Below are 15374 nucleotides of genomic sequence, written 5' to 3'. Positions count from 1 at the left end.
TTTTTTTTAAAAGGGTCAAAATAGAATCCTATGCACCAGCCCTGACGAACGCAGATCATAGCCTCCGCTGGGTCCCTTACCTGGATATTTCTTCTCACTAAACCTCCACAGCCCATTTAAAACAATCTTCCCTGATGGCACAAGTGTCTCTGTCTTCTCTAACCCCGGTAAGAAGAATTAGGGGTCTCTCCTTTTTGTATTGTGATAGAGAATAATAAAATCAGTAAAAATTTCTGAGCACTTATCTCATTTAATCATATGACAACCACGAGATGTAGTTATTATCCCCATTGTAAAGATGAGAAAACTGCAATTCAACATGAGCAAAAAAAATGATACCTCTAATAAGTTGCAGAACCAGGAATCAAACTTTGGTCTTTATGACAGAAACACATTCTTATGTGTTTCTTTATGACAGAAAAACATTTTAAATACCTACCTTAAAAGTGAAATGCAAATAGTAGTATGGATTCATGACCTAACCTATTTTCTCTTTCAGAAAAACATATTTCCTAGCTCTGTACCGAAAAAGCCTGAAAATGATGATTAACTCAATGGCAATGCAACCTTTTCTAAAACCCATGCTATGGTCTCCATATACCATGTCCTAATACATGGAACCTGACCTGATTTCAGGTCTGAAGCAAAAATGTACAAGATAAGCTTAGAACAAGTAGTTACACTAGAAAGCAAAGAAGCTTTCAAGCTTACTTTCTTTACCACCCCTGTAATTTCTGATAACTGCCCCTCCACATCTAGTCTCTCCTTCTTCCTTCTACTACTTTAACCCCCCAGATTTTAACTGGACTCACAGTCACCCAAGCAGGGATTAGTTTCCACTCTGCCTTACAGCTAAGTGTGGCCAAATTCTAGTTGATGGACTCTCATCGCAATTGCCATTTATGTTTTAGGTCATGCTTATATTAGGAAGTTGTTTGCCTTCTACACTCTTTAGTCCTTCCCACAGGCGGAAATCCAGTTGTATGATGTGCTGTGAAACCAGCATCAACCATTCAGATAAAAGCAAAGATAGAGTAACAAAGTAGAAGAAACTTGGAACCCTAGACAATAGCTTAGAGCAAAACCACTCCACCTCCCTGACTACTAACCAGTTCTATCTTTGATGTGAAAGGAAAAGCCTTCTGTATTTTTAAACCAGCTATTTTTGTCCCAAATAGAGAAGCTGAACCAATATCCTAAAAAAATATACCTTGCCAGAAGCTTTTCAGAATCCTTGAAGACTCAACTAGATGTTTGTCAATTTGTTTTTCTTTGTTGCAGAAAATATGCACTCAAAGAGGCATTGTGTGTGTGTTAAGGGTAGGAAAGCGCCCATTCTAATCAAACTAATGCTAAATCTTCCCGTGTTTTAATAAATAGAAAGTTGGTCCCTCCAACATCTAGTCCAACTCTAGTCCCAATTATTCAGATTTGCTTGGATAATGTAGATAGAAAAGAAGCTTAATAAAAGCTTTTTTTAAAGCAAACAAAATTTTAATATTTTTGGTAAAACTTAGTGGGTATTTCTTAAATCCTGTTTCTCAAATATAATACAGCCACAGGTCCTATTCATAACATAACAGATAATAACAAGAAAATACGTAAGTACTCTCAGGCCTTTATAGATTCATTTCTGTTTCTTCCTTCCATATATATATATGTATGTAGTTCTTCCATATATATACACACACACACATACACGCACACACACATAGTTCTAAGACGCAAGATTGAATTCCTCAACTTCCTTTCTCTCCCTATGGTTTCACCCTCCAACAATCCCAATCCCTAGTTTTTTCTAATTATTTCCAAGAACAATTCAAAAGTCAAGAATATCCAAACTGAAATGATGCAGTGGAAAAAAGGTATACGAAACAGATCTGCCTATCCTAGAATATATAAGAAACTCACAATTAAAGAACCACTGCATTCTGTTATAGCAGCTTAATACCCTGACAAGTATGACTTTTGTTTTTTTTGTTTTTTTGTTTTTTTTAAAGGAAAGGATGTACTAAATGGCACAGAACTCTGTTCACTTAAAAAAAAATTCTTTTAAAAATCTCTCTATTTGAAAAATTTCAATCTCACAGAAAAGTTGCAGTGATTGTACTATGAGCTCCAGGGTCATAGTGGAGCTATGATTCCAGTGGAATCATCTAGATTCATAGACAGTTTACATTTTGTCACATTTATTTCTTTCCCTTTTATATAACAACAATAATAATGGTAATTGATATGGTTTGGCTGTGTCCCTACCCAAATCTCATCTTGAATTGGAACTCCCACAATTCCCACATTTTGTGGGAGAAACCCCATGGGAGGTAATTGTATCATGGGGGCGGGTCTCTGCCATGCTGTTCTCGTGATAGGGAGTAAGTCTCACAAGATCTGATGGTTTTAAAAACAGGAGTTTCCCTGCACAAGCTCTCTCTCTTTGCCTGCTGCCACCCATGGAAGACATGACTTGCTCCTCCTCGCCTTCCACCAGGATTGTGAGGCCCTCCTAGCCATGTAGATCTTTAAATCCATTAAACCGCTTTCATTAATTGCCCAGTCTCGGGTATGTCTTTACCAGCAGCATGAAAATGGAGTAGTACAGTAATATATAAGTATTAATATTTGACAAACTATTTGAGAGTAAGTTGAGTCACCAAGACTTTTAGACCAAATACACACACTTCTATGCAGATGAACATGGACAAAGCCACGGGAATGAAATTGTCCAAGAGTATGTCAGTAAATATGTAAGAAAATCTAAGACTAAACCAGTAACACTTAGGGACAGGCAAATACACTAAGGTCAAGGATGGAAAGTAAAACAAAACAAAAAGCCAAAGCAGAGCCAGGAAAGTGTAAACACAGAAGTCAAGAGAAGCTTTAAAAAAGAGTGTTCAATAGTGTTGGGCAAAACATCATGAAAGAAAAACTAAAAAGCAAATTTGGATTTGGAAGATAAGGACATTATTAGTGATCTTATTAACAAAGGTAGAATCAAAAGTCAGATTGTAATAGATTTAAGAGGAGGTAGGGAAGTCAAGGAGATAACAAATGATCTCTAAATTTGTTGCAAAACGATGAAGAAGACAGGCACCAGAGAGGAAAATAGTGTGAGTGTATGAGAGTAAAGATACAAGTTCTTCCATGTTTTTCATTTATTTAGAGTGGCTGAACCAGGAAGTCAGAGTTGTACAATCATCACCACTGTCTACTTTCAGAACATTTTGATCACCTGAAAAGGAAACCCTTCTATATACATTAGCATCCTACCCTTACCCCAAGCCTCTGGCAATCACTTATTTCTGTTTCTATGAATTTGCCTATTCTAGATACTTCATATAAATGGAAACTTACAGTAAGTAGCCTTTTGTGTCTGGCTTTCACTTAGCATGTTTTCAAGGTTCATCCATGTTGCACTATGTGAGATAATTTTATTCCTTTTTAAGGCTGAATAACATTCCATTGTATGGATATATCATATTTTGTTTATCCATTCATCAGGTAATAGATATTTGGGTTGTTTTCACCTTTTGGCTATTATGAATGACATTTATATGATGTTCACTTACAGGTTTTTGTGTAGACATGTTTTCATTTCTTTAGATATATACCCCAGAATAGAGTTACTGGAGTTACCACAAGGTAACACTATGTTTAACTTTTTGAAGAACCACCAAACAATTTCCCAAAGCAGCTGCATCATTTTACATCCTCACTAGCAAAGTATGAGGGTTACAGTTTCTCTACGTTCTCACCAACATTTGTTATTGTCCATCTTTTTTATTATATGTCATTATAGTAGGTGTAAACTGCTATCTCATTATGGTTATAATCTGCATTTCCCTCGTTACTAATAATGGTGAGCATCTTTTCATGTACTTACTGGCCATTTGTATATCTTCTCTGGAGAAATGTCTAACCAAATCCTTTGACCATTTTTAAATTAGGTTGTCTTTTTATTTTTATGTTGTTATAGTTCTTTATATATTCTGGATATCATGCCCTTCACAGATAAATGATCTGCAAATATTTTCTCTCATTCTGTTACTATCTTTTCACTTTCTTGATAGCATCCTTTGAAACAAAAGTTTTAAATTCTGAAGTCTAATTTGTCTAGTTGTTCTTTGTGCTTCTGATGTCATGTCTAAAACTTGCCTAATCCTAGGTCAGGAAGATTAAGCCTATGTTTTCTTCTAAGTTTTAGCTCTTATATTGGGGTCTTTGACCCATTTTGATCTAATTTTTGTATATAAGATAGAGGTTAAGTTTCCTTCTCTTGCATGTGCATGCATATTCAGTTGGCTCAAAACCATTTGCTAAGAAAATTATTCTTTTTTTTTTTTGAGATGGAATCTCTCTCTGTCACCCAGGCTGGAGTGCAATGGCATGATCTCGGCTCACCGCAACCTCCCGGGTTCAAGTGATTCTCCTGTCTCAGCCTCCCAAGTAGCTGGGATTACAAGCACATGCCACCACACCTGGCTAATTTTTTGTATTTTTTAGTAGAGATGGGGTTTTACCAGGTTGGCCAGGCTGGTCTCGAACTCCTGAGCTCAGGCAATCCACCTGCCTCGGCCTCCCAAAGTCTAGGATTACAGGCGTGAGCTACTGCGCCCGGCCAGAAAATTATTATTTTCTCATTAAACTCTCTTAACTCTTGCCAAAAATTGACTGACTATAAATGCATGGGTTTTACTGCTAGACTCTCAATTCTATCTCACTGGCCTATATGACTGTTCTTATGCAGTACAATACTGTTGCTTTTTTTTTCTTTTAATCCCACACTACAGTGTGAAGAGCAATGGACCCAAAAAAATAAAACAGTCAAGTCCTAGCTCTGCCTCTTAGGTAGAAATTAGCCTTACTAAGACATTTTCCTCACGGTCACAGAATTGAGAATTATAGGAGATGTGAAATTACCTTGTAAACAATTAAAGTTAAATATTTAAGTTTACACATTTTTTTAAATGATTAAGCTCAACCTCATACATTATTTTGGTAGCCAGGAATAAAAGAAAGTAATATAGTAAGAGTCCTTCACAATCTGTTTCTAAGAACAGTGCCTAGGCACATGGTAGGCCCTACATACATATTTATTGAATGAAATTAACCATTTTCCAATTGTTTTGTATTCTTTTTATTCATTTCCTATAACTGCTAAAATTATGAGGAAACAATTTACAAATTTAAAAGCATCCTATATCAACTTTTTCTTTAGCATATTTCCTTGAAAAAAAAAAAATCAAGTAAATTTCCCATAGGCTATTTCTAACTTTAATACTATTATCCAATATAAGCAATGAAGAAGGTTCTCCTCGTATCGTATTTATTAAGGAAAGGAAAATTGAGAAAGTCTAGGCAACAAAGCAAGATCCTGTCTCAAAAAAAATTACTAAAGTCAAAGTGAATTCCATAAAACGTAATACCAACCTGATTATTTATTGTTAGTTCCTATTGTTACACTCTACAGTTAAAACGTATATCCTTAGGAATGTCCAATGTACATCCAAAAGGAATTTTTTATTAAAAAATCAAAACTTTATTTTAGCTTCTAGTAGTTTAAGGTCAGTATTTGTTCAGAGGAAAAAGCTATCACTTGACAACCTGCAATATGGAAATACTTTCTTCAACAAAGTTTTACCCCAACAAATTGCAAAGGCAAAGTCCTTCTAATTTTTTAACAACTTTATTGAGGCATGATTACCTACCATAAAATTCATCCATTTTATGTGTTCAATGATTTTTAGTAAATTTACAGTTGTACAACCATCACCATCATGCCGTTTCAGAACATTTCCAACATCTTAGAAAGATCCCTGTGCCCATCTGTAGTCAGTGTCCCAAACATGTCCAGGCAAGCACTCATCGACTTTACGGACATTCCATATAAATGGAATAATGCTATATGAGGTCCTTTGCATCTAGGATAATGTTTTTGAGGTTCATCCATGTTGTAGCATGTCACCAGTTCATTCCTTTTTACTGCTAAATAGCACTCCAAGTTTCTTAATTTTATGTCTGGTATAGTTCAACCTACAATCATGTCCTCTTTTATGAGGAAGTGAAAACAGATGAGGTGCCAAAAAAAAAAAACCCTGCTCTTTGCACAGTCCACGCTACTGCCACTATCTTTCTAAAATGCAAATCTAATAACTTTCTCCTCTACTAAAATCTCTTCAATGGTTCCCATCCATCTACAAGGCAAAGTCCAAGCTCCTCGACAGAGAATACAGGATGGGCCATGCCAATCTATCTAGTCTCATTTCCTGCTGCTATTTCTCTTGAACACTTCGCCAGCTATCAATACTGAGGCACATACAGTTCTTCCAAACTCTCTTCAGTGACCTTCATGTCTTTGCATCCATCTGCTTCACAAACTTGAATTAACCTTTCAAAATCCAACTCAAGACATTTCCTAGAGTCAGCTCCAGCCTCACTTTCTCAACTGTACCATCTTATCAGCTTGTGCTTTAATAATTTTATATCTTACACTATGCCATAACTGTACCTCTCATATCAAACTCATAAGCCAGCACCTAACCCTGTGTCTGAACTTCACTACTGTTCAATAAGCACCTGTTCACTTTAACTGAATACACTCTGACTACTAGTGGTGTTCCACCCACTTCATAAAGGAAAAATCAATTCCATAGATAAAATCCACTCTCCAAAACTAATGTGAAAAGGATCTAACAGAAGTAGTATAATACAACTCCAAGGTCTAGAGCAGTAGTCTACAAAACAGGGTATACACCAGCAATCAGCAAACTATAGCACACCAACCAAATCCAGCCCAGAGCCTAATTTTTGTCAATAAAATTTTATTGAACATGGCCACACTCATTCATTTAACATACTGTCTATGGCTGCTTTTGTCCTCCAACAGCGGAGTAGTTCCAATAGACACCATATAGGCTGAAAAACCTAAAATGTTCACTATCTGGCCCTTCAAAGAAAATGTTTGCTGACCCCTAGTGTAAATCATGATCCATGTTATACAAGAAGCAAAGATCAGAATTTCCTTTGTATAAATTTTTTCGTCTCATCTTTTTAAAGTTCTATGTTTATATATGTTTTTAACATAATAATATTAATACAGTAGTCACATATATAATTTCTAAAATTAAAAATATGCATACAATGGGAATGGTACATAACCAATGTATTTTTTTTTTTTTTACTAATATAGGTGGTTCAATTTAAAAAAAAAAGTTAAGTCTTAAGACAAGTTTTAGCATTTAAATTTAGTAATCAAGGTTATTAGCAATCAATGTTATTACATGAATAACTGAGTTCTGTAAGTGCTTCAAATCACAGAGAAAGAGGCCTAGAATTAAACTTTTTCCAAAATACTCAAAACATCTCTGGAGAATCTTTTTCTGGTGCTAAAAATGTCATTGAAATGATGCAGGTAGTACTAATATTCTTCAACAGAATGCAATAAAATATGAGCTACATAAATCCAAACTTGGTTCAAAGGTAGCTATGTTTTATAGAAAAGTTTATTATAACAGACAAAGCAAATGCAAACTTATCCTTCCAAACCCTGATAAATAACTGCCTGATAAATAATTGGTATCTAATAAATATACAAATCAAGAGAATACCTTGCTAGCTAAATTAAAAAAAAAAAAAAAAAAACTATCCATACTTAACCATGTGCAATTTTGTAACCAAAGTGTTCCTTAGCTATAATAGCAATGCTATTTCTGTCTAAGACAACAGATACTAACCTAAAGCTGTGAAGAACCTCAGGAAATACCAAGTCCCTCACTTACAGATCTTAAGCTTAGCAAGGTGGTTCTACTAACTCAAAAGCTGGGATCGGATAATCATCAACCAATTTATAAGCTCAAAGTTAAATTACCAATTGAATCTGGATTTATCAGGTTAGGGTTGTCATTCTATGTGGAATCAGATTCTCCAACAAATAGTCATAGCCCCCAGAGAGAACTACACTCTACTCTGCTCACCTTTAAGGCTTTTTCTGAGGCCTTCCGAGATGACTAGCATCAGACTTTTGAGGAAGGCTAGCCATTAGACAAGGCTTTTCCCCACGATCTGACTGCTTGAAGTGACATCCAGGATCAGGTCGATCCTGTATCCAGGAATCATGACCCTCCCTGAGGCACCAGTCATCATGAGACAGTCAGTGCACTTTGGCACTTCTTGAAAACCACTGGGCTGCTCCTTTAGCTGAAAGGAAAAAAAACATCAAAACCACAACAAACAAAACAAAGGGGGAAAAATCAGTAATTCAATCTGAAAAGACAGAGCGCGGGGAAAAATATACCAAAATAGCCTTGTCTAGAACAAAATGCAGCCTTGCCTTGATATAAAGCCCATAGTTTCAATATCTTTGTAGTAACTACACTAAGGTTATTCCTAATATAAAAGTCTAAAGTTTGATATCTATGGTATTACATCTGAAAAGAACAAGTGAAAGTGAAAGTTAAATAAAATCACTATGGAAATACAGCTAAATAAGTATAATCAAGGTATTTATAAATGACTAGCAGCCTAAGGGTTATTTACAGGAGAGTGTGCAACATCAGAAGACCACATACTCAACATTTTCATTCTCTCAAAATTGAAATCTAACGTGGAGAAACATGAAACACCCAAACAGGCTAAGTTTAATAGAAAACTGCCAATCTATTAAATAAAAAATTAGGCTAGTGTCCTCTAACTTACTTGACACTAGTACACAGAGTAAAATGCACATACACACACTGCTCTTAAACTAGCACTCTGTAGAATTTTCAATGCTTGCTTGAAATAACAATTTTAAATGTTCATATCATATGTCCTTAAATTTCAAACAAACTTTAAAAGCTGATTTAAGGCTTATTTAAATCTGCTTCAAATTAAAAAAAAAAATAACTATCAGAATCTGCTCATTTCAATTTTTAAATACAAAATATTTTCCTAAAACATAATGTTAAAAGGCAAGAAAAAAATCTTTGAGGTAATTGTCTTAAATGTTAGATTATAACTCCCTTAAAACATCCTTACCCAAAAGGTAATGATACTTTGTCTGTCAATTACTTTATCTTCCTTTCTCCTTTATTTTTTATCACCCACATCTCAGTTAACACTACCAAATATCCACATAGATGCCCAAGTTGGAAAGTGGAAAATAATACTAAACCAGTATATTTTTACTTATTTGAGAATATGATTAAAGGTATGGATCTCTTTACCCAGAAAAATGTTCATGCACACAGATGGACAATGGATGTCAGGGAATTCACAAAACTCTCTTCAGACCAAGCATGGACCCTAGGGTTCAGGACTCCTGTCAAATACTTTGCCTTTTTTCTCCTATCTTACAAATCATCTTTGAAAACCTGCCTAGCTTACCTACCAAATCTCTCAGAATTCTGCCTTCCTGTCCAGCACTAGCTAAGTTTTGGCATTCCCCATATCTTCTAGGTTGTTACACGTAGTTTGCTAACTCTTCCCATCTTACCACCCTCCCAGTCCATCTTTTACCTTGCTGGCACAGTAACCTTACTAAAATGCAAATCTGATCATGTGACTCACCTGTTTAAAATCTTCAATACCTTCCCTGCAAATGCTAACAGAATGAAGTCCTGTCTCCTTAGGGTGCTACTATCTGCCCTCTACCTACATTTCAAGCTTCTACTCTTCCTACCTATACTTTCCATACTCCAGGTGCACAATTTATAATCTCCTGATACACTGTTTTCAAGTCTTCATGCTTTTGCATACTGTTTCCACTTCCTGAAATGTCATGGCTCAATTCCTTACTCTTCCCTCAACACTTTACTCCTTTCTTTATGCTGTCTCAGAACCTTCTGTTTATTTCTGCCATGAGATTTATCTTAATGTATTACAAATGTTTATTTACTTGCCTGTCTTCAAAGATAATATGTTTTCTAGCCTTGCTTAATTCCATCTGTGTGTCCCCAGTACCTAGAACATAAATATAGAACTAAATATAAATGTATGGAGCTGCCACTATTCTTATACACAGCCAAAGTTACTATGTATCACAAGGAAAACCGTTGCTGAATTAATTTAAAATATACTTTCACAATTCAACATCTAAAGAATTCATTCTGGAAAGGTATTTTTGCAGCAACCGTCTAGAAAATTAAGTGTAAGTATCAACAATTCTGTATAAACTGCTCTCATCTGGTAAGGCAGGGTATGTGGGGGTGTGTGTGTGCGTGTGTGTGTAATGCTAATTTCATGGACCTCTCTCCTCATATATGGGGTCTAAGGAGAGTCCTCAATACAGCACACTGTAAGCAGTAACTGCAGATTGCCTGCAGTCAGCACAGAAGTTAATTTTGGGGGGTTATTCAATAACCTATTCTAAAATACCAAGCAAATTAGAAATTATCCTATTAAAAATATTCACAGAAGGCCAGTTCCATACCCCTTGGAAACCCATTCCCAAATTTAACAATTCTAAAGGTCAAGAATTATTTTTATCCTAAAAAAATACTTTTTGGTGGTCTTCTAAGTCAAAAACATTTCTAACTTTCTAATCTGTTTTGTTAAAAGTTGTTCATTTTCACATGCATTGTGTAGCTTAAAAAAATTGTGGTTAGATTGTGTTCTAAAACTATAGCTTCTAAATTTGACTGTACATCAGAATCACATGGGCTGCTCTAAAAATACAGATTCCCAGGTCCTTACCCCAGATCAACTGAAACAAAATTTCCAGAATAAGAACAAAGGCATGTGTATTTTATAAGGTACACCAGGTGATTTTGATGCAGCCATTTCAAAATTACTGTTCTAAATACCACAGTACTTTATATATGTAAGAGCTAGAATTGGATAATAGAAACATCTCTAAATAAAATTTTCCTTACATATGTAGAATCTCTTATTGCTTACTGGTTCTGACAGGCTAATAAACACAGGGTGAAACTGCTTCACCCTCTGAATAAAAACTATTTTGATGTATCTTAACAAGGAATTCTAGAAAGCAGATTAGTTACTGTAGCCATACAGGTTTGTTAGAATGATCAACCATCATTTCTTTTAAATTTCTCCATTGCTGTGTTTGTCTAGAAGTACTCAAGAGTCTTTCTTACTACACGATCTTGAAGAAAAGTATATCAATAAGAGTACTGCAAATGTAAATTGCTGAAAATTTACTATAATATTAAATTGAAATATTTCATCAACTTCTTTAATTATGCATTATTATAATTACATATTTTTAAACTACTACTAATTGCAGATGTATATATTCCTATAACATACCAGCAGTAATAAATCCAGGGGTTGAGAGAACAGGGCCAAAAATATGAGTAGAAAAAGAAATACAAATGATCTACATTCAAAAAATTCTTATTAAATGTTTTTAGAAAGATGAATTGACAGAGACTAACATATACAGTAGTGTTATGCATATATTTAGAATATCTGAATCCCAAATCAGTAAGACTAGAGCTAATCTTCAGATTGTTACTGAGTCCCTAGTAATATCACTATGAAGAGGCTACTACGGGATAAACATGAAAATTCCAACACATTTGTTTGATATTTTCTATCACACCACTACGGCATCCCTCAAAATTCCTTACAGATCTTTTTAAAAAAGAGAAAGTTCTCCAAAATTCTAAGTGTCTTGGGAAAACCAACTATTTTAAATATATGTTTAAAAGTCTTTATACAATAAAATCAGAGTTTTGATACCCTTTGGCACATATTTTTAGTGATTTTAGTGAATAAAAACATTTTATGGGAGGTAGAGGAGAGAGCTATGGTGTTTTTAATCATTTCAGATACTAGAAACTGATTTCAAAAATTTCTGGCCTGTGTTTTAATCATTAAGAATTAAATGCACATCATAATTATAATCTTTGCCAGTTAAAGTAAACTAAACCCATTTACACTGCCTAGAATGATCCGTATCTCAAAGAATGGTGGACTTTTGCATCAATTTTTGAGAACCGACAAGTTGGAAAAGAAGACCCCAATCTACAGCCATTTGAATACACAGCTGAGACTACTCATTCTCTTTCTATGAAGACATACCCTTCTGAATATCTATCTCATGAAGTTGTAAAAGTAGTTGTCCTAGTTAGGCTTAAAAAGCTGGGACAGTTAATAAGAAAGTAAAACTCTTCCCAACAGATTACTTTGGCTGCAAATATCTTCTCTCAGTGTTAGCCTCCACGGCAATCATAACGTTGATAAGAGATGCAGAAGAACTCATCAGCATATAGAAATCTCAATATTTGAAAGACAATACTACTATTAGCACTTTCAAGGAAGAGAAAAATAACTGCTACACTATCCTGGAATGTCATTCATCGCTAAGAAAGTACTGGCAGGATTTCTTCTGGGCTCCTTTATTGAGCAATATTCGTTAGCCATGTGTTCCTGGAATCATAGTACTGAATAGTTTCCCATTGCAAAGCAGTACTAGAGAGGATTATCTGCAGATATCAGAAGAAAATCCTTTTCAATAACTCTAATTATAATTTGTTGATTCTACCAAAACATTTGATATATCAGTTATATAACATGACAAACAGTACTGAGTATCTGGACACAGGTATGTTTATCAACATCAAAGGTAACTACTAATGAAATAAGTAATATAGTTTTCTCATGTTTCAGAATTCAAAGTCCTATCTAACACACTCCTCATAAGTGAAAATGCTGCAAACAACCAGTTTTATCAGATAGTTGCATTAAAAGAAAGGCCAAATATATACACATAAAATTCAATCCAAGAATCATCAAAAATCCTAAACAGTTATCCAAAAATACTACACTAGAAACACATTCATGACACCTCAGACAATGGCTTGGACTTTGATTAAATGAGGCCCAAGGATATAATTAAAATCATAAATTAACGTAAAATGATCATATGCAGCTCAAGATTTTCATTCATAATACAGCTATTACTTTTCTTTCCTAATTCATAACACATTGCTAAGTGACGAGCTGTCCCAGAGAACAGTATTCCTACATTTTTCTGACAAACAAGGTGTAAGAAATTGGTTCATTTGGGCCTATATATACTTAGCCAGGTCAAGAGACAACAAGGCACCACGTTTTTCCTAAGGTTACAAAAACTATTTTCTAGGCTCAAAACAACTTTACACTGAGCTTCTTCCTAAAATTCACAGATATAAGGTAGGAGCCACACCCTATGCCAAATCATCCGTAAGATTCTTGAATTCAGTCATTCAAAAATGAAATTATACTATAAAAATTCACATTATACAAGATTTGACACACTAAAGGTAATATTAACCCTTCCCCTGCTTTAGTACTCCCACGCACTTAGTATGTATCCCTATTTTATCATTCATAAAACCATTTAATAGGTGATTTCCCCCATAATACTGTGAACTTAAATATTAAGAACCAGATATGTCCTGTTTATCTTTGTTATCCTCATTGCCTAGAAATGCTCTGGTCATAATAGTTTTTCATGGAAAACTGAATAAGAACAGAATACTAAAAAGACACTTATATAGAAAACTGAAGTAGACAAATACGAAATCAGGTAAATAGAAGGTAAACTTTAAGAACACACAAAATTAGAATCAAGCAAAAAGGCAGTAGCCATATGAGGAAGAAAGCACTGGTCTGGAGGTGCTGGAATGTGTTTGGAATTGATAAATTCTAATCTGGATTTTGGCAGTAACAAATGTTATAACCTAAGCAAATCACTCCGACTCCCTGGATCTCAATTTCCTCATTTGTAAAATATAAGACTAAATGAGTTCTATATTTCCTCAAATGACATAAGGATGATTTTAAAGCAGCAAGAACATTTACTCCTGTAGAACAGATATAATACACAATGCTGGATGACATGACTCTTAAGCAAAGGATATCATACAGGTGGAATACACAACTCGATAACAAGTAATAGGTCATACCAACAGCAGCCACAAGCCAACCAAGAATTAAGTACACACATCTCTAATGTGGAAATTAATGACACATTCACACACTGAATAAATCTAAAAAAGAATCAAGTTCTGCCAGAGGCAAAGGTTGAGAGATGTGAAAAGACAGATATAAAGGCAAAATTGTTATTCCCTAGTAGGAACCAGAATACAGATCACATCTAGCATTCATGCACATGCACAATACACACACACAAGAACAATACAAAAAGCATCTTTATGCTTTTCTATGAATTGAAAAGCTCCTTAAAACAAATCACATAATTATTTAGGCTAGACTATTTCACAATATCTCACAATATTTAGCAAAAATTAATCTAGGATAACTTTCTCTTTGCTCCAACAAGAGAGTCTTGTTGGTACATTAAGAAGAAAACGTGCAGGGGATCAAAGACGTTCCTAACCTTGAAACAACTCAACGGCCTATGTTCCTTCCAACTTCAAAATAATTTACTTTTGCTTTAAAACAAATGCACCTTCCACCTCAGATAATAAGTTGCAATGGTAATCAGTTTGGAACTTGACGACTACCAGATTCAATACACCAATGTTTATAATCAATACTTTTAAAAAATATAGGCTCTGTTGTCGATACTATGCCTCTCTGTGTCGATACGATAGAATTGTAAAAGATAAAAGAGAACTAAAAGGTATGATCTCTGCCCACAGGAAAATCTTCCTAACCTTACTAGCAAGGTAGTTTCAGGTTATTATAAACACATTGCCCTATTTTTTCAAAATCCTTCCCAAGGAAGACACAGGAAGAAAGGTGAGCAATTCAAATACACATGTATATTTCAAGATATTTTTAAGCTAGAAGAGGTCCCCACAAAACAAATTTTACAAACAAAACAGATCCAAACATATGGAAACAAAATACATTGTACCCTAAAGGGCATTTCTACAAAGGCAGCAGACAGTACCTCAAATTGATCACCTCACACATAAGAATACTTTACAACAGAAAACAGAAACGACTTCTCAACCAAAATCATTAAGGATAAAACGAACATTCAAAAGACTTCTAATTTATTAATATGTAAAGTTGAATGAAGCGGTTAAACTATTATGGGTCCTATTAAGAAGAAAAATTAATTTAAGAGCTTCAAATTTAAAATGAGTTTCTTCTTTTTTTTTTTTTTTTTTTTTGAGATGGAGTCTCACTCTGTTGCCCAGGCTGGAGTGCAGTGGCACAATCTCAGTTCACTGCAACCTGCGCCTCCCAGGTTCAAGTGATTCTCCTGCCTTAGCCTGCTGAGTAGATGGGATTACAGGCGCGCGCCACCACGCCCAGCTAATTTTTTTGTATTTTTGGTAGAGACGGGGTTTCACCATGTTGGTCAGGCTGGACTCGAACTCCTGACCTCATGATCTGCCTGTCTCAGCCTCCCAAAGTGCTGGGATTACAGGCGTGAGCCACCACGCCCAGCTAAAATGACATTTTTACATTTTTAT

The 15374-nt window shown here is 34.9% G+C and overlaps 1 protein-coding gene across 6 annotated transcripts in view; it reads right to left on the bottom strand.

The window, feature by feature from the left end:
- Window positions 1-15374, bottom strand: part of INTS6 (integrator complex subunit 6) — a 120472-nt gene that overhangs the window by 80338 nt on the left and 24760 nt on the right. Inside the window, exon 1 of one of the 6 annotated variants that reach the window (XM_010363813.2) lies at window positions 7971-8193. The exons of the other annotated variants lie outside the window; for them this stretch is intronic. The gene's annotated coding sequence lies outside the window, so the exon portion shown is untranslated. Of the gene's footprint in view, window positions 1-7970; window positions 8194-15374 lie in introns of those variants that run through there. 6 annotated transcript variants of the gene reach the window in all.

The sequence above is a fragment of the Rhinopithecus roxellana genome, chromosome 18, assembly GCF_007565055.1.
Source record: "Rhinopithecus roxellana isolate Shanxi Qingling chromosome 18, ASM756505v1, whole genome shotgun sequence".
Taxonomy (NCBI): Eukaryota; Metazoa; Chordata; class Mammalia; order Primates; family Cercopithecidae; genus Rhinopithecus; species Rhinopithecus roxellana.
The sequence above is the reverse complement of the archived record's forward strand: the minus strand, read 5'-3'. Positions and strand labels throughout refer to the sequence as shown.